The 23,988-nt window shown below is 36.6% G+C and overlaps 1 protein-coding gene across 1 annotated transcript in view; it reads right to left on the reverse strand.

Annotated features, from left to right (window-relative positions):
- Positions 1–23,988, reverse strand: part of Ago3 (argonaute RISC catalytic component 3) — an 87,661-nt gene that overhangs the window by 36,645 nt on the left and 27,028 nt on the right. The gene's annotated exons all lie outside the window — the stretch shown is intronic.

The following is a 23,988-nucleotide window of genomic DNA, read 5'->3' on the forward strand; positions in this document are numbered from 1 at the left end:
GTATGTATGTATGTATGTATGTATGTATGTATGTATGTATGTATGTACGTATGTATATGTATAACCCTGGACTTCTCTGATCATCTTATTTCCACTTCCCAAGCACTTAGATTATAGGCCTGTACCTCCATGTCTGGTTTATGTGGTACTATGGGTTGAACCTAGGACTCTGTGCTCCGGGCAAGTGCTCTACCCATTGTGCTATATCAACCAGATCAACTGTTCCATCCCCAGCTGATGTTACAGGCATGTATCACGATGCCAGCAGACTCCTAATATTTCATAAGCCTACATATATATTTTATTCCTTCTTTCCCTTTCATGAATAAGTTTGAAGAAGATGTTCCCCATTCATTCCCAAAAGCGTTCTCCAGACAACTTCCTGCACACCCTCCCCCTGAAAAAGTAAAAATATACATCCAAATAAAAAACGCTAGGGAAGGAAAAGGAGAACCAGGGTCGAGGTAGAGTCGGCATTTGTATTTGTCTCCGCGGTCTTGCAGCCTTTACCCTCTACAGGTGAAGGGCAGTAAAGACGCTCCGTCTCCCCTCCCCCTGTGTGGCACTGAAACAGGGGGCCTCCATGCTCCTTCGGTCCTTTGAAGTGGACAGGATTAAAAAATAAACTATAAACACAATGAAATCTGTTAATCAAAGGGTCTATGTTAATATAAATCTTCCTTAAAGAGGAAAGGCATGTAATAATTTTCATGGATAATAGTCCACCAAAAACACTTAGGAACTATAATTCTTACTGTACTAGGGCTAAAAAGGAACTTCCTTGTCAGTTATCCAACAACACTCCATGGTAAATCCAACTTTGTTTAATACAAGTTCCTAATTAGCACAGTAAAGCAAATTAAGAGAAATAAAAATTTAAAAAGTAAGAAAAAACAAATTATTATACTTCAGTCTAACTATATAGAAAACTACTATATATATATATATATATATGAATTACTAGGAATATTGGCATACATAAGCTGGAAAGGACCTAAAACTCCGGCTCAGATGTTGCCCACAGACTCAGTCTCCAAGTGGGTTTCCTAGTAAGGGGAAAAGGGACTTTCTCTGGCCTGAACTCAGTGGCAGGCTCTCTGATCACCTCCCCCTGGAGTGGTGTAGCCTTGCCAGGCCACAGAGGAAGACAATGCAACCAGTCCTGATGAGACCTGATAAGCCAGGGTCAAATACAAGGAGAGGAGGACCTCCCCTTATCAGTGGACTAGGGGAGGGGCAGAGAGGGAGGGAGAGAGGGATTGTGAGGAGAGGAGGGAGGAGGCCACAGCAGGGATAAATATTGAATAAATTGTAATAAATGATAATAATAAAGAAAAGAGAAAAATACATAAGCTTAAAAATGAATCATTTTTATATTCCTTACAATCAACAAATTAAATTTTTATAAAAAATTATTTACTTATTGTATGCGTACATGTGTGATACCCTTTTATTTTATTTCCACAGGTACCAGCATATACATGGTGAACAATCATACATGCAGGAAAAACAGTCATACACAAAAAAATGAATAAAAAGAATAATCAGATTTGTTACAATCGTTTTCAAATCAAAATACTATTGGGTAAACATGAAAATCATTAGAATAGAAAACTTCCACCTATATGATTAAAACTATTTAAAGAATCAAATAAGCAGAAGAAACAAACAAGAAAATAGAGTATCTTTATGATCTTGAAGATAAAGAAGAATGTTCTAAACAAGACGTAAAATTAAAAACCATAAAACTAATAAAAGACATCATAGACAAGCCTTACCAAGCTAGAAATTGAAGAATGTGTGCAAAATGTACAACAGATTATTAAATAGGATATGTGAAGTTCCTAAAACCTAAATAAAACAATAAAAGTGGCGAAAGATGTGAGACATATCATATCTCAAAACCCGAATGGTAAAGCACATAAAATTTCATTAACTAATTTATAACTAAATAAATATATTTAAAACAATTTTGAAGAATCAATAGGGCTACAAAACTTCAAGACTGGCACCACAAACTGGAAACAATCCATAAAGAAAATGAAAGGATTTAGATTATAGACTATAAACTAATAATTGTATCACTAAAAGATAACATATAAAACCAAGAAGATATACAGTTTTTTCAACTCAATTCCACTATATTAAAATAAATATATATCCTTGAAAAATTCTACAACTATAAAATGGCATGGAAATTAGATTTCTTAATATAGCATGATGTGTAAGAGTAGAAAGAATGGAATCAAGGGCCAGTATGACAGCTAAGTGGGTAAAGGTGCCAGCCACCAAGTATGAGGATTTTAATTCCATCCCAGGATTCTCAAGACAGAAGGAAAGAACCAACTTCTCCAAGCTGACCTCTGACACACGTATAAAAGTATAATTAAAAAGATAATACGATCCACCTAAACATCAATCAATAGAATGAGATTGTATTGTAAAAAATGAGATTACATTGTAAAAACAAATGTAGTGCAGGCACCAGAATTCAGTTAAACTGAGAAACAGAGAAGTTAAGGAAGTGTGGAGGAAATGAGATTACTAATTACTTACGATTATATCTGATAGATAACTGAAGCAAAAAATTCTCAAACTTGGTAATAAGATTGTAAGTGAATTGGCTGTTCAATTGTGAACATAATATAATGGATTACTGAGTCTCTTATTCTAAAATCCATGGATCTTTTACTAGATTTATTCATTGATAGCGGATAAAATTGTTTTGTTTGTTTTTCTCCTAGTGCTTTACATGCTAGACAAATGCTCTGCCACAGAGCTACATTCCCAACCCAATTCCCAATTTTTTGTTTCTGTTGGACACTTAGTGTTTACTTTTCTCACTTACTGCATGCTTGTTTAGTTAATTAGCTAATCAACTGATTGTTCTAGGGATTAACCCAGGGCCTTAGGTGGACTAACAAGTGCACTACTAGGAAACATTTTTTTAAAAGCTCAATAAAAGAAAATCATTCTGTGAAATGGAGGACCAGTGGATCTGGGGGAGAGGGAAGGTACAGGACAAACTGAGAGGAGTAGAGAGGAGGCTGTGGTCAGAGTGTATTGTATGACAGAAGAATAATAGAAAAAAGACCATTCCAACACTGAAAAACAACACAAACAGAATGAAAAAAGGGTTGGAAATCAAACAGACTTACTAGAGCTTAATTCTAGCTCAGTGGTCACTAGTTGTGACTTTTTCTGAGTGTTATTAATATATTTATTTATTATGGTCCTTGGAATTGAACCTATGGCCTTATGCATGCTAAGTGAGTGATACCACTGACCTTCATTTCCAGTCCTTGGAGCTTCTAATTATTCATCTGTTAAAAAAACAAAAAACAAACAAAAAAATTTCTGGAGTGGGAGAGATGGCTCAGTAGTTAAAAATGCTTACAACTATTCCCGAGGACCTGAGTTTGGTGCCCAGACTCAGATCCAGGTGTAACTCCAGCTCCAAAGGATCTGATGCCCTTTTCTCCTCTCTGTGGATACTTACAACACATCATAAATGTATATGTACAAACTGTGTGTACACACATACACAAACACATACTCAGAAATAAAAATAAAATACTTCTCAGAGCACTGGAAATTTACCAGTGCAAGGTACCCACTTGTGCCTCAAACATGGTAGCAACTTGGAGCATCTTTTTTCACTTATGTCATTTTCTCATTCATCTGTTGCTGGTAGGCAGAGCTATACTATCAAAGTACAATGATTATTTGTACAATAATTCTTTGAAGAGACTGTATGATGTCTCATGAAAATTAGGATTTTCACTGTACTCTGAAACTGACACTGTATGAGGACACAGGGGAGTTGGGGTCCTCAACGATGAGAGGACTTGTCTAGTACGCACAAGTCCCTGGATTTGATCCCTAGCACTGGAAAAATAAAATATAAGTAAATAGGGCTGGGTGTAGTGGGGCATGCCTGTAACCCCAGCATTCAGGGAGGCAGAGGCAGGTGGATCTCTGTGAGTTTGAGGCTGGCGTGGTCTACAAAGTGAGTCTAGGACAACCAAGGTTACACAGAGAAACCCTGTCTTGAAAAAACAACAACAAAAATATATAAATATATATGCAAATAAATTAAATAAATCAACACAACAGAAAATTACAGCTGCAAATAAAGAATTAAGCATTTTCAACATTTAAAATAATTAGAACATGTACCAAGAAAGTCTGGATCAAAAATTAATAGCAAAAAATATATGATGGACTTTGACAAAAAAATTATCACAACTATAATTTAATCCTGGGCAGATCTTGTTGGGAAGTATTTTGAAAGCTAACATGCTACAACTACTACCTGCCTCAATTGTGTCACTTAAAAATTAATTAGGGGTTGGAGAATGGCTCATTGATTAAGCGCACTGACTGCTTTTCCAGGTTCCCAGCACTCATATGGTGGCTTACAACCATCTGTAACTACAGTTACAGGAGATCCAACACATTCTGGCCTCCAGAAGCACCAGACATACACGCCATACACATGTATAAACACAGACAAAACACTCAGACACAAAAAATAATCTGGGGGCTGGAGAGATGGCTCAGATGTGAAGAGTTTTGGCGGTTCTTCCAGAGGTCCTGAGTTCAATTCCCAGCAACCACATGATGGCTCACAACCATCTATAATGAGATCTGGTACCCTCTTCCAGCATGCAGGCAGAACATTGTATACATAAAAAATAAACAATCTTAAAAAAAAACAAAACACCTAAAAACAAAAAGATCATCTTGCTAGTACCCTAGAAGCCTGTTTCTCAAAATCCTTCCCAAACCTAACAGTTCTCTAAAGGAACCAGAATTTTTACTTCTAACTTCCTTCTTTTTGGATTTACAATATAAATATATATCACTAAATCTAGTTTATACTTACAGTTCTTGAATTTTATGTAGCTGAAAACATAAAGTATGTGATATATTTTCCAGATTTTAGCTGAAACTTTTCTAAGTTAACCATATCAATTAAATATAATTAATTTCTTAATTTTGTTTTTGAGTGCCAAAAAGTCTTTATTTTCCCAGGGAAGAGAAGGGAAGGTAAAGTCAGAATGTGTTACAAAATGATTATATGCTAGGAATCTTAGTACCCGGGTACAATAAAATCCACCATGAAATAAACACTCCAGTGGTGGGGTCACCAAAGCCCAAGAGGGCTTAGTCTCCTGCAGTTTAGGAAAGAGAAGGGATCAGGGAAAGGACAGATAAAAACACACTTTCCCACCCTACCTCCCCCTTCCAGCCTCATAAATTCAAGAAATTTCTTAATTTTCACTGGTGTAATTTTTTGAGACGTATACAACTACTCTAATTGTGGTTGATAGTAGTCTTGATACTTTTTCTTGGATACTAAAAAATGCTATCAATAGTTCCTTCCTTCCTTCCTTCCTTCCTTCCTTCCTTCCTTCCTTTCCTTCCTTCCTTCCTTCCTTCCTTCCTTATTTTCTACATTTTTTTAAAGACAAGTTCTTGCTATGTAACTCAGGCTGGCCTGGAACTTACCATGTAGTCAAGGCCATACTTGTAATATTTGTAATTGCTTGCTAGGATTATAAAAATGGGCTACAATGCCTGACTTGTTTTTTTGTTTTTTGTTTTTTTTTGTTTTAAACTCCCTTTTTTCCTCTTTTGAAATAGGGTATCATATACCAGACTGGTCTCAAATTTACAGTTCTCCTACCTCAGCCTTCCAAGTATTGAGATTACAGATGTGAACCATTGTGCATGTTGGGCATATTGGGCATATTATCTTTACATGTGCGCACACACACACACACACACCCCTCTAGAACAGACTATGTGTGAAATGCTGGGTCATGAGGGATGTACATTTCTTTCTTAGGTGACTTTTTTTGAATAACTTAGATAACATAATAATTCTTTCACAGTGATTTCAATTTCTGACCTCACAGCAACATGAGTTACTGTGGTGGGGTCCATGAGATGGTTAACAGGTAGTCACTTTCTTCCAGCCTGACCACACAAGTTCCATCCCAGCAACCTCCATGGTAGAAGATCTGACTTCCACACATGCACCCTGGCACATGTTCTCACCACACAATAAACACATGTAATTAAAGACTTGAAAAAACCAAGTTGTACTGGGCACAATTCACAGTTGTTAAATACTATCAGACTTAAGATTAGTCACTCTGATAGGTACACAGGCAGAGATTTAAAAAATTAAGGGGCTAGTTAAATGGCAGAAGAAAGAAAAGAAATAAAAGAAAGAAAAAAGCAGTCTGAAGCCTTCTGTTTGGGTCTTCACTGTTGAACAGCTGCCCTTGTGTCCTTGTAAAAGATTGAGGGCTCATTCTCTAAAAAAGGTAAAACAAAACAAAAGCTCCCTGGAAGGAGGATGCCAGGGATAGCTGAAGGCCCAGGACTGTACCACAAACAAGGAGGTAAATGAATGTAAACATTAAATGCTGATACAGAAATTCCTCTGGCGAGGATCTCCAACTTGGCTTTTAGAGTGCAGGCGACCAGACTCAGCCTTTAGATGGGTGTATGAGAAGGCTAATCTTTGTATAAACCTACCTGCTATGAAGAGACCAAAGAATTAAAATGTCCCAAACTTAAACTTTGAATTCACCCTATCATGAAGGTCCAGGATAACAAGCATTGTTTGTTCGTGCAGGGCTTCCATTCAGTGTTTTAGACACTTCCACTGAACCATGAGTAGATAAAAAGAACACTAGACATATTCAGATAACAAAACAAAACAACAACAAAAAAACCCCATGAATTTAAGGAAAATGTAAGTATACATAGGAAGAAATCGTTATGTTCAGAGAGCTAAAAGCTATTGCACTTGTAAAACAAGAATAGAGTACTATTTTAAAAAACAGTATCTAGGAAGCAGAAAAAGAAGTATTAAAAATAGAAATTAAAAAGTGAACAGAGGCTTAGAAAATTGTGGAAAATTACCATAAAATAACTCAAAACTGAGATTAAAAAGACAAATGGGTGGACTTTATAGTGTATAAACTGTAAAAATAGATCAGGGTTTATCAATACCCTAGGTTTAATCGAGCAGACAAAAAGAATAACAATACAAATGGGAAAGTGCTTCTAAATTCCTGAAGGAGAAATTCTGACACAGAAACTTGGTTTTCTTTCTTAAGATGGGGTCACACTTTACTGCCCAGTCTTATTTCACTGGGCTCAAGAGATCCACTGCTTCATCTTCCTGCACACCTATCAGTTAAGAAACCTAAAAAAGACACTTTTCAGTATGTGAATACGGTGCTTGAAGACTGCCTCTCATACACTTTTTTCTCCTAAACGCCCTGGGGAAAAAAAAAGAGGACTTGAACTACAATCATAACTTCCACATTCCCTGACCTCCTGTTTGAGTCCTGGAGATCAGGATTGTAACTGGGAGCAGTAGCCCCCTGCCCTGGCTGTGAGGCTCTGAAGGTGTCAGCCATGGAACTCAACCTGAAGTAGTAAGCTGACACTTGGTCCTTAGGGTGCAAGAATGGGGAGGGGACCGACACTCACCCACACCCTTGTGTAGAGCCCTATTCCATCAAGGCTAGCCTCCTGTACAGCCAGAACAAGGCATGCTGCTGTCACCATTACTGCAAAGACAGGAGAGCCAGGCATCTCTCCACTGAGGAGAGATCTGAGATGATCTAGGAGGAGGTGCCCTGACTCCCAATTTTGTAGATGTGCAGCTGGACTTTTCTCTTTTGTCAGAGAGGGCTCATGTACACAAGACTGGCCTTCAACTCAGTGTAGCAAAGGATGACCTCCAACTTTAAATGCCTTGCCTCAACCATGCCCAGTTAAAAAAAAATTTTTTTTTTGTTGTTGTTTCTGGCCTGGGATTTGCTGTTATTGTTTTTATTTGACATTCATTCTATTTTATAGTGTCTTTAGTTATTTGTGTTTTGGAGTAATACCTCTCACCCATGTACCCACCCACCCACATAGCTCTGTAGTTCCACTCTGTAGTTGAGGTAGTTTCATGTACTACTTTGCCCTGATGTTAGGTTTTTGTTGTTGATGTTGTCTATTAATGTTTTTGAATTGTTTGACGTCAAAAGACAAAATTAAAAGTGTGATTTCAAAAGGACCACAGTAAGCCAAACAAGAAGGGCGCACAAAAAGAGTCAAACAGAAACGTGTCAAGAAACCAATCTGAAGGCTGCACTGATATTCTTATTACCAGTGCACGGGTCTTCTAATGCAAAAGCAGAATGCTTGGGTAAGCCTGACTTCCATCACAGTGAATGGAGTCATGACTAAATATGGGATCTCTGAAAAACAATAAAAGGCTTCTGACTCAATGACTGAAAACTAAGTATCAAATATGTAATGAGTGAGTTGTTTTTTGAAAGCGCTTGCCTGTGCTGCAGCCTTGGTTCTGAACATAAAATGTGAGAACTCTGAACTATACATACCATAACACCATGTATTTCTAACAAATGCTGCCTCAAATACCTTGGCTTAAATCAGGGACTACTATATGCTATGAAGAACTGCAGTTATTTTACTGTGCTCCCAAAGTTTTCTGCTCTTATTTAGAACACTTTACTATAATTATAACTATAAAAAGAAACTATTTCTGTCATTCCTCAGCATAAATCAAATTAGTGTACCTATAAGTTCCATTATATTAGAAAGTTTGATTTTTTAAACTGATGATTGAGTGGCGTATGGTGTCCCATGTCTTTAATCCCAACACTTGGCTGGCAGATCTCTATGAATTTAAGGCCAGCCTGGTCTACACAGTGAGTTCTAGGCCACCAAGGGCTAATAGAGAGATGTTGTCTCAAGAAACAAGCAAAAAAAAAAAAGAAAGAAAGAAAGAAAGAAAGAAAGAAAGAAAGAAAGAAAGAAAGAAAGAAAGAGAAACAAGCAAACAAAAATGCTGTTTAAATTACTGGCTTAATTTTAATAAAAAAAATTGTTAAAAGAATTTTGAGTTAATTTTGTATCCAGCCACTTTGCGGAAGGTGTTTATCAGCTGCAGGAGTTCTCTGTTGAATTTTTGAGGTCGCTCATGCATACTATCATATCATCAGCGAATAGTGAATAGTGATACTTTGACTTTCTTCTTTTCTGATTTGAATCCCTTTGATCTCCTTTAGTTGTCTTATTGCTCTAGCTAAGGACTTCAAGTACTATGTTGAAGAGATACAGAGAGTGGGCAGCCTTGCCTTGTTCCTGACTTCAGTGGGATTGACTTAAGTTTCTCTCCATTTAGTTTGATGTTAGCTATAGGCTTGATGTATATTGTCTTTACTATGTTTAGGTATGTGTGCCTTGTATCCCTGATCTCTCCAAGACTTTAAACATGAATGGGTGTTGGATTTTGTCACATTCTTTTTCCGAACCTAAGGAGATGATCATGTGGTTTTTCTCCTTCAGTTTGTTTATATGGTGGATTACATTGATGGGTTTCCATATATTGAACTACCCCTGCATGCCTTGGATGAAGCCTACTTGGTCATGGTGGATGATATCTTTTATGTGTTCTTGGATTTGGTTTGCGAGTATCTTATTGAGTATTTTTGCATTGATGTTCATAAGAAATATCGGTCTGAAGTTCTCTTTCTTTGTTGGGTCTTTGTGTTATTTAGGTATCAAGGTGACTGTGGCCTCATAGAGTGAGTTTGGTAATGTAATGTTCCTTCTGTTTCTATTTTGTGGAATAGTTTGAAAAGAATTGGAATTAGCTCCTCCTTGAAGGTCTGGTAGAATTCTGCGCTGAAACCATCTGGCCCTGAGCTTTTTTTTTTTTTTTTTTTGGAAGGGAGACTTTTGATGACTGCTGCTATTTCCTTGGGGGATATAGGAATTTAATTTATTTAATCTATTTAATCTATTTACCTGATCTACAAGGAGAGCAACAGAACCAAAAAATCTGGGCACAGAGGTCTTTTTTGAGACTGATACTCAAACTAAGGACCATGCATGAAGATAAGCTAGAACCCTTGCACAAATGTAGCCCATGGCAGCTCAGTCTCCAAATGGGTTCTCTAGTAAGGGGAACAGGGGCTATCTCTGACATGAACTCAGTGGCTGGCTCCCATGAAGGGGGAGCAGCCTTAACAGGCCACAGAGGAAGACAATGCAGCCATCCCTAATGAGACCTGATAGGGTAGGGTCAGATGGAAGGGAAGGAGGACCTCCCCTATCAGTGGACTAAGGGAGGGGCAATGGGAAGAGAAGAGGGAGAGAGGGTGGGATAAGGAGGGGCTGAGGGAAGGGGCTACAGCTGAAATACAAAGTGAATAAACTAATTAATAAAAAAATAAATAAATTTTAAAAATTTGGTTTGGGATTGGAACAGAATTTCCAAAATACTCCTAAAAAATACTTCGGTTATTTTGCATTATATATTTATATCAAGAATTCTCAGCACTGGTGATTATAAAATCAAAACACTGATCAATTCTGAAAAATATCCTGACTATGTTCTATGTCCTGCAACATCAAATACTGGGGCAAAACGTAATTTTTTCCCCCTGAGACAGGGTCTCACTGAGCCCAGGTTGGTCTGGAACTTATTATAACAGAGGATGACCTTGAACTTCTGATCTTCCTTCCAAGTGCTAGGATTACAACATGCATCACCATGACCAAATAAGATTTAAATCTTAGCTCAGTGTGGTGACGCACAAAACAAAAAGATTTAAGTCTTTATGTAAAATTAAACACATACATTATTATGCAATTTCTTTTCATCTTTAACAAAAGAAAATAGTATACCAAAGAATTGTTTGAAAATAAATTTAAGATTTACTGTCAACAAATATTTAATTTGTACATATGAAAGACCCCAGCCTCACACTAAGTTAAACATAGCTAACGCCATTTTGTGAGACACCACTGTTTTGTAAAACTCTGAAGGCCAGATGAGAAACTGGAAAATTACTGAAAAATCCTAGCTGTGTCACCCACTTGGGATATCTGTGGTCAGGCTGCCCCAGTCATACTAAAAACAGTTTGTGTTAATCACTCTCATAGATATCTGTGAGACTGTTTCAGCTAAGATAGGAAAAAACAAAATAACAGGTGGCGGGCCACGTCAAGGGGTCATCCTACCCCCCTTGACCACCCAGTTCCTGGAATCTTGGTGCCCCTGCCAAACTTTGACGCAAATTGTGGTCTCGTGTAAACGTACCAATCAGCCCCCTGTAACCATGCCCTCTCGCTTCTGTACCAGTGCTTCTGCCTCTAAAACCCTATAAAAACCCCAGCTTCCCATCTAGGAGGCGCGCAAGGTTCCTCCCGAGTGACCTTGCTGCCCCGAGTACTCGTGAATCAAAATAAAAGCCTCTTGCTGTTTGCATCCGAATGGACTCGTTGTTCCTTGGGAGGGGGTCTCTCTGACGGAAGATACCCTCCGGGGATCTTTCACATATATTTTATATATTCTGAATAGATGAGGCAACAAGAATGTGCTACTATACCTGGCTTGACAAAGAATATTTTATAGCAAGCTATTTTTTATTAAAAAGCCTTAATAAGGTGTTTTTTGGAACCTAGTAATTTACACCTTAGGCAAGTACTCTACCACTGTGTTATCTCCTTAAAATAATGTTTTAACCTTAAAGTGTCTAAGCACACTCATAAACTGGAATCAGTTGGCCTCTACTATTTAAGTAAAGACCATATGAGCTTAGACAAATGGCTTTTGTCTTTATACTATTCAGTTTGGGTTATGTGTTAACCTTTAACTTTGTGGGGTGTATTTTGAGATGGAGGCAGTCTTCCTGCGTTACCCAGCCTCAAAGTGAACCAGTGTGCTCAACTGCTCCCCCCACCTCAGCCTCCCACATAGACATAATTATAAGTGTGCATCATTGCCCTCAGTTCTATAGTGGAAATTGTTTGAGATAAGAATATAACGTATTTAGAGGAAAAGGTGTGGGATGTAGCTCAGTGAAAGAGTATGTGCTTAGCATTATTAGACCCTAGATTAATCCCCAGGACCCCTGGGCCCAAACAAAACTCCACCTAAGGGGTGTGATATATCTCACACATATGAATTACAATAATAAAATCCAAGTAGTATATGGGGTCAGCCTCAAAATGTGCTAATCACTCTGCATTTTCATTCTAAGGCACCACTGATGGCAATATGTCAAATAAGAATTAAAAAAAACCAGACTGTGATGAATCATTAATTCTAAGGCAGCTTCCAATCTCACAGAAGTTGAAATGTAGGGGGGAAAACCTGTCTTTTTTGTTTTTTGAGACAAAGTTTCTCTGTGTAGCCTTGGCTGTCCTGGACTCCCTTTGTAGACCAAGCTGGCCTTGAACACAGAGATCTGTCTGCCTCTGCTTCCCTGAGTGCTGGGATTAAAGGCTTGCGCCACAAATGTGACTGATATGTGAGGTGCTGGTGATGCTGCATGTGACAATGATTCCACATGGACTATGTGTTATCAGACATATCGTATACCTTAAATATACATAATTTCTGTCAATTACATGTTAATAAACCTTAGTAGGGAAGAACCATTTAGAATTCTAGATACTATACCTATTTGTTTGTTTGTTTAGGTTTTTAAAGATAGGGTTCCTCTGTGTAGTACTGGCTGTCTTGAAACTTGCTCTTTAGACCAAGTTGGCTATGAACTCACAGAGAGCCACCTGCCTCTGCCTCCTGAGTGCTGGGATTGAAGATGTTCACCACCACTGCCCCATAATGATTATTCTATTCTTATTCCATCTTTCTTCCTAAGGCAACTACCATGTTGGAATTTGTCCCATCTATGTTTTTTAAATATTACTAAATTTGTATATATCCGATATATATTTGGTTTTATGTTTATATAAAAACATATACTTTTGCAATTTACTATTATTTTCAACATTATTTTAATAATTATTTTGATATATACTTTTATTTAACAGGTCATATATCAAATAATAATTTATGTACCATTTATTAATGTTGATGTTGATAGGAATATAGGCTGGTTGTTTCCAGTTTTCTGCTATTACATTAGTACATTATATGCAAGTATCTCTAAAGTACAGTATGACTTTAAGATATGATTAAGATCATCTTTACTTCATCTTTCCTAGGTAATGAAAACTGTTCTCCTTCATGCATCATGGTACATGCCTGCAATTCCAGCATGTAGAAATGGAGGTGGGAGGATTAGGAGTTCAAGGTCTTTATCAGTAACACAGCTCAAGACCAGCTTGAGCTACATTAGACCCTGTCTCTTAATTAGTTTTAAAAAACGAAGTAAAATCCAAACCAAATAAACAAAAATTCCCCCAACCAATCAACCAACCACCACCACCAACAACAACAAAAACCCACATTCTTTACAATAGTTATGCTGAAACATATTTCTATACTATGAGTTCTTCACCAACATTCACTGTCTTACTGTATGTATTTTGAAGGTCTTATTTGATGTACAGGCTAGCCCTGAACTCTCTCTGACAGTCCAAGTGGTTGGATTATAGGCATGTGTTACCTTTATAAGACTTTAAAAAACTGTATGAATTGGGTGGGTGTGAAACTGTACCTTTATTGATTTTATTTGTAATTTCTTGATTATTAGTAAATATGAGAATCTCTATGCCTATAAGTCACTAGCTCTCCTTCTTTGAGAACTACCTATTTTTCTATATGTCATTAGAGTTTATAAAGTTCTGTTCTATGAACTGTAAACAGTCTCCTATTTAATCTTGTGGATTTATACAAACTCTAGCTTTTGACATGTCAGGCATCTTCCTCAATCACTCCACTATAGTTTTTAGGTAGGGTCTCTCTAGGAACCTGGTGTCCACTGATTCAGTAAGAATGGCTGGCCAGCAAGCTGCAGGAATCCTCCCATCTTGGGCTCCCCAACAATGGGATTAGCAATGCTGGGCAGTGGTGGTACATGCCTCTAATCCTAGCACTCCAGAGGCCAAGGCAGGCAAATTTCTGAGTTCTAGGCCAGCTGGTCTACAGAGTGAGTTCCAGGACAGCCAGGAATACCCAGGGTGTCAAAATATCAACCAACCAACCAACCAACCAAAGTGGGATTAAGGGTACACGCCACCACACCTTGCTTTTTCAGCCTTGGATGCTGGGGACCTAGACTCAGGTCTTCATGCTTTTGCAGCATGTACTTTACTGAACCATCTCTTAACTCTAGGATTTGCCTTTATTTGTATTTTTCTCAGAGTTAGAACTCTTTCTTTTTGCTAAAATAATTCCGCATTTGCTTTACATACTTAATATTATAGTTTACACAGAAATAAATTTCATTTCATAAGGTTTGTGATGGATCCAATTATTTTCAAAGTGATCACAATTATATGAATACAGCTTACTATTTTACTTTTCCCCTATTAACTCAAAATTTATAAAATTTACAAAATTACACAGCTGCTTTGTTTCTAGGTTCTCTCTTAGTGTATTAATTGCTTGTCTCTACACTTACAGCATGGTGGTATAACTGTTACTGTTTCATAATAAACATAGCAATTCCTTTTTCTTTAAAATTGTATTGGTTTCTCATGATCATTTATCTTTCCATGCAAACACAGAATTATCAAGCTGGTTATGATAGTGAAACCCTTTAATCCCATCACACAGGAGGCTACTCTGGTCTATGTAGAGTCTGGGAAAGCCTGGGCTACATAATAAAAAGCCTGCCTCAAAAACAAAAGATAAAACCAAGCAGGCTTATAAATATCATAATATATCCCATTTGGATTTTATTTAGTTTTATATTTATAAATTGTTTTGGGATAACTAACACCTTAGGATTTCTAAATAAATATAACATATTTTTTTTCATTTCTTTTTTGTTTTGAAGTTTTGCTTCATGTCTTTCAGTAAAATACTGTATTATACAGACTTCAGAAATTCTATTCCTAGGTGTCTGCTTTTCAATCTAAACTACTAGTCTTTTTCCTATTGTTTATTCAGCTTGGATAGCACTCAGCCCTGTAAATACTTCTGATTTTTAAGCTCATTTGAACATAACTTCTCCATGATCTTTGCTTAAAGCTCTCTGTTAATTATGCTAGGCATTGAGAGTACACTGGTGAATAACAACACTCCCTATGTGCATTTTAATAGGCGATACAACGATAAACTGTTACATCTCAGGATAGTACCTGCCATTATAGGGGAAGTACACTGTGCTATGGGAATATATAAGACAAATACCTAACTCAGACTTGGGGAATGGCTGGACTGCTCTTAAGGAAGTAATATATAGATTGGTAGCTGTAAGAAGAACAGAAGTTAGAAAACACATCAGTGACTAAAAATTATAGTACTGATATTCTTGCCTTGATTTTACTGCAAAAGGTCTTGTTTAATTGAAATCATCTAATATTTGAATATACTTCTGTTGGTTTCAACTTTTAGCTCTTTTTATTTATTTATTTTTTGTTCCTATACTGCTTGTAACAATCAGTTTTGGCTCATTTGTTTTTCTTACTTCCTTAAATGCTATAATTCCTTCTAATTCTAATCCTTCCCTTTCTGTTTTTATCTACATTATTCCTCCTAAAGACTTAAATCCTAGGCTGGCCTGGAATTCATTAAGTAGCCCAGCTGCCCTTGAGTTCTCCCTTCCTGTCCGGGTTTTCCTGTTCACTCTTGAGTGCTGGGATTACAGACAACCAACACCACACTAGGCTTTGTTTTAAAAAACGAGGTCTCATTATTTAGCCCAGGCTGACCTCAAAATCTCTGTGTAGCTCAGGATCACCTTAAACTCCAGATCCTGTTCACTCTTGAGTGCTGGGATTATAGAGTGTCACCATGCTTGACTTAGCATTCTGACTTTAGTACCCACCACTACAGATTTTTAGACCAAACAGAACAAAATAAAACAAATCCAAACCCCAAACCCCAAAAAATAAAACAAAAAACTAGAACGTATCAGTTACTGCAATTAAAATTGCTTCAACGACTAAATAATAACAAAAAATTTAAGCCAACTATGGATAGGTGGAAAAAAAATGACTAGTCTTACTTTGCTGCCCAAGCTGCTCCCAAACTCACTATGTAGCCCAGGTTGGCCTTAAAGCTACAAGAGCCATTTTTGCCTCCGCTAATTAAGTGCTAAGCTTACCGGTTTCAGCCCACCACACTCGGCTTATGTTTTCCCTTAGTGGTCAGTTTGACTAGGTTATTAGTTGTTATTCATTCAACCAAACAGGAATATAGATCTTGCTGATGAGTTTTTATAGATATAATAAAAGTTCCTAATTAGACGACTGAACATAGGGGCATTATCTAGGATAATGTGGATGCACCTGATTCAGTTATTTGAAAGGCCTGAAAATCGAGGTTGAGGCTTCTCCAAGAAAGAAGGAAAGAAGAATTTCCATGTACAGACCACCTTAGACTGTGCCTAAGACTTCTCCTCTAGCCACTTTCTCTGAGGAGTTCAGAGTGGCTTTAATGCAGTTGTACAGACAAAGCTCCTACCAGTCTGGTTGAGCTCTTGATATACCTTCTCTACAGGGTTGTAGTTTATTAATATATATTAAGGCTTATAGTTTATTTATAAGAATAATTTCTTTAAAAATCTAGTCGTTCTGGTCTATTTATTTCTAATCAGTTCCATGTGCCAATAACTATACCCAAAGTTGTTGCTTTTCTGGACAGGGCTTTTAAGCTTATTTTTTAAAAATGTTTTTAAACTTAATCCTTGGAATATGTTCCTTCCTCTCCATCCCATATTAGACCATCACCATCTCTTACCTGAACTAGTGATTGAAAAGCCCCTTACTGGCTTCTCAGATTAGCTTTTTCTCCTCTATCTATTCTCGAAACTGCTGCCAGAGGTCTCTTTCTGGAAAACAAATACGATCACATCACTACCTTTCTTAAGAACCCGTGAAGTCTCCCTAGTGACAGGTTTAAATTTCCTTTTTATTTCATTAGCTCCTGTTTTTATTGCTTATTTGTCTCTAGTCTCTTTGTGTTTAATTTTCTAACATTTTTAGATAAAATGCTCAGGTTTTTTTGTTCTAACAGATCATTAAATTTTTAAATTTTCTCTAAGCATTGCTTAAATCAGCCATACCAGTTTTGATAAATATTATTAATTATCATGCTGTTCAAAATTCAAATTTCCTTTGTGATTTCTTTGACCAATGGGTTATTTAGAAATGTTTTCTTAATAATTTTGAAAGCCAAACTTTCAAGTTTTGGTAGAACTATAACAGCAATTTAGTCCAAATTTCCTCATCCTTTCCCTCAAAACTGTAACAGATCAACAACAACAACAACAACAAAAAATATTAAGAAAAATAAAACTAGGCGATTATTAAAGAAACCCAGAAAACACCAAATTGTAAGTAAATATGGCCCTGAGTTAAACCTATATGAGAAGTCATATCTGAACACTGTGTAATGACAAGAAGTGTAAGGACATCTGCAGAAAAACAGTACATTTTCATTCCCAGAAAGAAACAGTTCTACCTCACAGGCAGTAGGTAATTTTGTATCTGGCTGAGCAGTCCTTTAGGAATCAAGCTACCTATAATGCGTAGAGGTCTAAATCTTACTCAGGCAAACCTTTCTGGAAGAAACAGCTTAAGGATGAACTGGAATTAACAAACAAGAGGCCAAACTCCAGGGAAGAAGCTGGTAGTTAGCACTAACATATTTACTAATGGCAAACGTAAGATGCAAACAAATGTACACACATACAACAAAATGGAAACAACTATTATATGCTCTAAGACTGCAAGACTATTACATACAAATAAGAGAAAATATAAGAAGCAGAATAAACTCAACAATTGTACCACTTACGTAATAGGTAATGATTCAAAGTTAAAAGAAAAGTTTAAAAAATTTAGGCAAAATTGGGGCTAGTAAAATGGCTCAACAGGTGAAGGCACTTGCTGGCACACCAGGGAACAGGAGGCAGAGGAGGGAAGATCTTTGTGAGTTCAAGGCTAACCTGGTCTACATAGCAAGTTCCAGGCCAGCCAGCGGGAAATATCCATACTCTATCTCAAAAACAAACAAACAACAACAACAAGAAGGAAAAAAAAAAAAAAAAACAGAAGAAAGGAGGAGGAAAAGGCTTTTCTGGTATTACAAACATCACTTTAAGAGCACATAACAGAGCTGGGCATTTTGACCTGTAATTATAGCACCTGAGGATTAGACTCAGAATCAAGAGTTCAAGACCAACCTGAGTTCCATGAAACACTGTCTCAAAACAAAACAAAACAAAACAAAACAAAAAAACACAAAAGTCCCAAACAAACCACAGAATACACACCTTTTAAAAATTGAAAAGATAAGCTGGGCATTGTGGCACACACCTTTAGTCCCACCACTTGGGAGGCAGAGGCAGGTAGATCTCTGTGAGTTCGAGGCCAGTCTGGTCTACAGACTGAGCTTCAGGATAGCCACAAAGAAACCCTGTTTTGAAAAACAAAACAAAATAACTGGGGATTGAGTCTTAATACTACAAAACAACAACAAAAAGACTTCCCACATTCTCTCATTAACAACATATTGAAACTAGAAAATTTATAGCAAAATGAGAAAACAGATCTTAACTTAAAAAGTTAAGAAGACTCCTGAAGGAATAAAAACATTAATTAAAAATTTAAAAATCTCTCTAACAATATGGATTATAAATAAAGGCTGCAGTTCCTAGAAAATTATGTAATGAAAGCACTACAATCCAGAGACTGTGCAGTAAAGTTTAGTGATCAGAAAATTCATAATTTTTGAATATTTTTACTAATGAGGAAAAAATGAATGTTACTAATTAGTTTCAAAAGGGAGGAAAACTTTAATTCAGCTAGTTGAATAAGAAAAACCTTATAATATGAAAGAAAAATTATAGAAAGCAAAGCCAGAAGAACTAAAATAAATAAACCAAAATTACTTCTTCTGCTGGGAAAAAAAAATCAGGGCTTTTGGAGAGATAGCTCAGTAGTTAATGGAGGCTCTTACAGAGGTCTAGGCTTTATTCCTAGCACCTGCATGGAGGCTCATAATCATCTGTCACTCCAGTCCAAGGGGATCCTACACCCTCTTCTAACCTTCAAGTGGAGCACAGACATACATGCAGGCAAACAAACAAACAAACAAACAACAAAAAAAACCCACCCATATACTTAAAATAATAAAATGAATAAATATGAACAATACAAAAACAGTTGACTAATCAATAGCCACTAATCAACTGAGAAAGGACAAAGCACAAATATACAAAAACAGGAAATAGGGAAATCACAGAAGTAGAAAAAGGTTGAAATAGTAAAAACTGTTTATGTCTTTTGGCTCTCACCACTTTGGCAGAGGGGGTGTGTGAGCCCAAGCTGCAGCTTGTAATAATTTGTAATAAAAAGATCCTCATGTGTATTGCAATGGAAAAAAACTGTTTTATAAAAATCTATACATTAAATAAAATAAGGGTAAAATAAAAATTTTATAGTAAATAGTGAGACTTATGAAAATAATTATAGACGGCCTGAATATTGATCTTTTAAATTACTTAATTAAAATTTTAAAATGACTTATTTACTTTTATTTTAAGTGCATTGGTGTTTTGCCTGTATGTATGTCTGTGTGAGGATGCCAGATCCCCCTGGGACTGGACAATTGTGAGCTGCCATCTCAGTGCTGGGAATTGAACCTGGGTACTCTGGAAGAGAAAGCAGTGCTCTTAACTGTTGAGCCATATCTCCAGTCTATGGATACTGATTTTTATATAGTAAATAGAGGATGTTTTAAAAGAACTAGCCACCAAACAAAAAGAAACAAAACAAAGCAGGTCGTAAAGTTTTTCAGGGGATTCTATTACATTTTCTAGGAGCTGACAATTTCAGTACTACTTTAAAATTGTTGCAAATTTTAGAAAATGGAAAACATTTTAAAACTTTAAATGAAATATAATGTTAAAACTGGTGGTGTTGGTGCATGGCTTTAATCCTAGCACTTGGGAGGCAGAGGCAGGTGGATCTCTGTGAGTTCAAGGCCAGCCTGTTCTACAGAGTGAGTTGAAGGACAGCCAAAAGCTACACAGAGAAACTCTGTCTCAAAACAAAAACAAAAACTAATAAAATAAAATAAAATAAAATATGTTAATATCAAAACTTGAAAAAGACTTTTTACAGAAAGAGAAGCCACCTTAAAATTAATCTTACTTGGGTATTGTAACTTAAAAAGTAAAGCATTAAGTAAACAGAATCCAGTGTTACATTAAAAGAACCTAAATGCTTTACTGTTTGCAAAAAAGAGAACTGCTGCCATCAGTTGCTCTATAAACACTAAAAAGGCATAAGGCAAAATTTAACATATATTCTGTGCTTTTGTGTGTGTGACTGTAGGTGCCTGAAGGGGCCCTAGATTCCTTGGAAATGAAGTTACAGGTGGTTGTGAAACCCTGACAAGGGTGCTGAAAATGGAACAACAGTCTGCTGAAGAACAAGTACATGCCCCTAACCAACGAGCCATCCCTCCAGCCCTTTATGTATATTTTTGATTAAAGTACTTATGAAAATAGAATAACAATGTTCCTTAACAGTAACAGAACAGATGTTCCTAACAATAATAGGAAAAACATGCATGTGTCATAGTACCTATCAGAGAACACTGGAAACATTTCTCCTAAAATGAAGAATTAAAAGAGGATCATAATTGCCATTTGTTACTATTCTATCTAAATTAGCAACATAATCTGACAAGAAAATAACAGAGATAAATCTGGTGTTTTGACTGCTTGTATATCTGTGTGAGGTGCTAGATCCCCCAGGACTAGATAGTTCTAAGCTACCATGTGGGTGCCAGGAATTGATCCTGGATTCATATGTTACAGACCATATGACTGTAACGTAGAAAAGTCAAGAAAAACCACTTGAAAAACTCTAAGTATGCAATTCAGTAATGCAGAAAGATTAAAAAGTTCCATGTAGACGTTAAAAGTCTTCATATTTATAAGAACTGGTTATGTTAAATATTAAACAAGCACCATTAAATGTTAAAGCTATCTAATAGCAGAAAATACCCAGGAATACCAAGAACGAGTAAGATGTATATGAGGAAAGCCTTAAAACATTTCTGAAGCAAGCAAATAGAAGTAATACAGCGTGATTTTGGATTCAATGCAAGATTTAACACCTTACAGAAGTCAAGTAGATGTTAGTAAAAATAGCCTGTTTTCTTACACATTAGATGCAGACACAGAATTCCTAAAGGCTATATCATAAAACAAGTAAGGATGGTCTTAAAGATATGACAATAGCTTTATCACACATTACAACTCATAAATAAGTGATCATTGCATGTGCATGCATGTGTGTGTGTATGCTAACAAGCAAAGTTCTGTGTATGGGAACACAAATCAACAAAAACAAAATAACCACCACCCACCATTCCAAAGATTAAAATACAAATAACAATTTAATTATGGACCTTAATCAGTAAAGCTTCTTTTGGTAGTGGGTATCAAAAGATCAGCAAAGACTCATAACTGCTGGAAGTGCCGAGAATAAGTGACTAAGTGCTTGCCCTAAAAGGGACATTCATATTAACTCTCCCCCAATGAAAAGCTCAAGAAATATCACAGAAGAGAGGGTAGAAGAAATGTTATGAGTTTCAGGACAGGAAGGAATACTGCGAAATGCTGACTCTGGATATGGCATGGCCATTGCATTCACAGCAACTGTGGTACTTATACAAGATCAAGTAAGTCACAAAACTTATGAAGCCCTACCTCTAGTTTAGGAACAACTGGCAGCTGAAGGCTGCTGACAGAGGAAGAGTAATTTTTCACTCTGGGGCATGCATGGCTCCAGTGAATGGCCCCATACTCTTGCACACAGAGGCAGCTCTAACTGAAAACATGAAGTTATTTTAAAAAGTGGGGGGTGTGAAGATGGGAGGGAAATGGAGTGTCAGGGGAATGGAGGTAGGAAATGAGAGAATACAGTCAAAATATGTTTTATACATGCATGAAATTCTCAAACATAAAATAAATTTAAAAAGAAAGAAAAAAGAATGAAATATATAAACCAACAGTTTATTAAGGTGTATGGCTAGCCCTATCAAGGCCCTGGGCTCCATTCTCAGTATCTAAAAATAACAATAAATGTTAAAGTAAAAAAGAATGAACCACAAGTAGTCTTTAAATAAGTAAATAACTGTTTGTTTTTGTTTTGAGTCAGGCACAGAAAGCAGATCATGCCTAAAAATCTACAACTAGAAGACCGAGACTGGAGTACAAGGGCACCTTGGACCACACAGTGAGTTTTTGACTAGGCTGAACCACACATAAGAACCTGTTTCCAGAAATACAAGACAAATAAAGTAACAACAAACAGCAAATTTAATTGGCAAAAATCTAAGAGTTTGATGACACACATAAGGAAACAAGTATTCTGACCATTAGATAGCAAACATTTACAACCTTTAAAGAGAGAAATCTGAAAATACTGATTTTTTTTTTTCAAGACAGGATTTCTCTATGTAGCCATGGCTGTCTTGGAACTTACTCTACAGCCCAGGCTGGCCTCAAACTCAGAGATCCACTTGCCTCTGCCTCCTGAGTGCTGGAATTATAGGTGTGTGCCACTAATGCCCAGCTTCAAAATTCTAAATTCATTTATCCTTTAGTTATCAGTCTCATCTCCAGTAATTTATCTTACACATATATTAAGTATATATAAAATAATATTTGTAGATATCCCTAATACACATATAAAGGGAACTGGTTAAACATTGTCTCTCATTATTTCTACAATGGCAAAATTGCTAGGATAACATGAGGAAACTGTGTTGATCTGGAAAGATCCAGGGATCCATGGAGGGATGACAAATTCAAGATCCTAAGCAAGAAACATGACGAACCTCAAATATATTGCTGTGTCAGAAAGCAAGAGAGGTATCAGTGAATTATCAACTGGACACTGAGCCTTAGAATTCCACTGAATCCAAAAATAAGAAAAAGAGCTGGGCGCAGTAGCTCATGACTGTGATCCCAGCACTCACAGAGGCAGAGGCAGGCAGATCTCTGTGAATTCGAGGCCAGCTGGTCAACAAAGTAAGTCTAGGACAGCCAGGGTTACATAGAGAAATCCTGTCTTAGAAAACAAAACAAAACAAACAAACAAAAAACAAACAGAAGAGAATGAGAAAAGTTACAAGTTGGTAATCTCTAGTGAAATGGCCTGGGAGCAACGATCACTGAATATAGCATCAGTAACTGCCAACTGTGATTGGGTTTATAAAGGAGAGATCTCTGACCCGTTGACTGTTTTATGGATTCATCTTTGCAGCCCAATCAGGACCCCTAGTACTGTGCCTCCAAGTAGGATACAATATAAAACACTTATATTTTCTACCCAAAGTGAGTTTAAACTTCTACAGAAAAGTTATTTTCCAGAAAATATAAAGGATAGAACAACCAATCATAAAAATAAATAAATAAAGACAAGAACAGATTTGGGTATATTCTACAATATAGTTCAGTAAGCAGTCAGCGAAATTTTAAAAAGGAAAGGGTAGGGGAAGAAAAGTGACGTGTGAATCTTGTTTAAATTCTGATTTGAATCAATTAAACAGAAAAAGACATATCTGGGACCATCAAGGAAACTTGATTGTGGGCTAAGAATTAGAAAATACTATTTTTTTAAAATTTTTCTTACATTAAAAAAATGACATTGCTAATGAATAAGAAACATTCCAATTTTCAGTGGTATATATAGAAGGACAAAATAACATCCTGTGACTTAAGAGCCCAAAGGTGGTGGCACACACCGTTAATCCCAGCACTCAGGAAGCAGAGGCTGACAGATCATTTTGAGTTTGAGGCCAGCATGGTCTACAGAGTGAGTTCCAGGACAGCCAAAACAACACAGAGAAACCCCGTCTCAAAAAAACAAAACAAAATAAGAATGTGACTTAAAATATTTACACAGAGAAAAAAATATAGATAGATTAACAAAGGTATAAAAATCCTGTCAAAATGAATAATGGCTACACAATATGGCAATTCAACATTTTAT

Source organism: Psammomys obesus, unplaced genomic scaffold, assembly GCF_907164565.1.
Source record: "Psammomys obesus unplaced genomic scaffold, mPsaObe1.curated_primary_1811, whole genome shotgun sequence".
NCBI lineage: Eukaryota > Metazoa > Chordata > Mammalia > Rodentia > Muridae > Psammomys > Psammomys obesus.